The sequence below is a fragment of the Haliaeetus leucocephalus genome, unplaced genomic scaffold (genome assembly GCF_000737465.1).
Source record: "Haliaeetus leucocephalus isolate CR32 unplaced genomic scaffold, Haliaeetus_leucocephalus-4.0 Scaffold339, whole genome shotgun sequence".
In the NCBI taxonomy this organism is placed as follows: domain Eukaryota; kingdom Metazoa; phylum Chordata; class Aves; order Accipitriformes; family Accipitridae; genus Haliaeetus; species Haliaeetus leucocephalus.
Window position 1 is genome coordinate 18,502,262 of NW_010972775.1, and position 1,032 is coordinate 18,503,293.

Genomic DNA, 1,032 nt, shown 5'->3' on the forward strand with positions numbered 1-1,032 from the left:
CGCCGCCCTGGTGTACCCCCCCCCCCCCCCGCCGTTCCCCGGGGGTGAGGGCTGGGGAGGGGCCGGGGGTCGGTGCTTTGCCCCCGGCGGGGCGGCACGTTACGCTGCCGGTACCGCGGCAGAGGGGTGCGTGGGGGTGGCGGGGCGGCAGGCGGGGCACGCCGCTTCCACCGAGCTGTCCCGGGGATGGTGGGATTAGGGAGGACATTGTCGCAGCCGGGGAGCTGCATCCCCCCCTAAAACCAACTCCACCAAGAGCCGGAGGGTGGGTTTAGTTTATTTCATTTTTATTTTATTTTAATTGCCCAGTTCTCGCGATAAGGCAAACCTGGCGAGAGCTGGCTCCCCCCCCCCGCTACTCGCCAGCAAAGTTGTGATGAAAAAAGCAGAATAAATAAGTCTCCGTCACCCCATCGCCACCCGGCACCGCGGAGGCATTTCGCCCGGAGCGGGGCGGGGGGGAGCGGGGCCAGGTGGGGGGCTCGTCCCAGTGAAAATCTCCTGGCCGGGTGGCATCTCTGGCTTGGGGGGGGGGATGCTGGAGAGAGACAAGCAGCCCCCAGGACACCCCTTCTCCCTAAGTCACGAACTGGGTAGTGCAGTGTTTGCAACCCCCCCCCCCCCCCGCCTTCGCCACTCCTCGCAGGAACCAGCTCTCCTATTCCCAGCCAGGCAGGCACCACGCCCCTCGCAAATCCAGCCCGGGGATGCACCTTGTTTCTTGCTACTACCTCTATTTATTACAATAATAATAATAATAAAATAAAAATTTATTATTATTATTATTATTACTATGACATGCCGCTGCGGCTCCGCTGCTGCCAAGCGGCGCAGGCGAAGAGCTGTGGGGTTGGGGGTTTTGGGTCGGTTTTTTTGCTTGGTTTGGGGTTTTTTTTTGGAGGGGGGGCATGGCAAAAGGAGGGGCTTTAGGGCGAAGCTTTAGGGGATCAGGTGAAGAGTGGGTCGGGGCCGGAGCCCCGCTCCGCCCGCAGCTGCCGCCCGCTCCCCCGCACGGCAGCGCCGGTGGCTCCA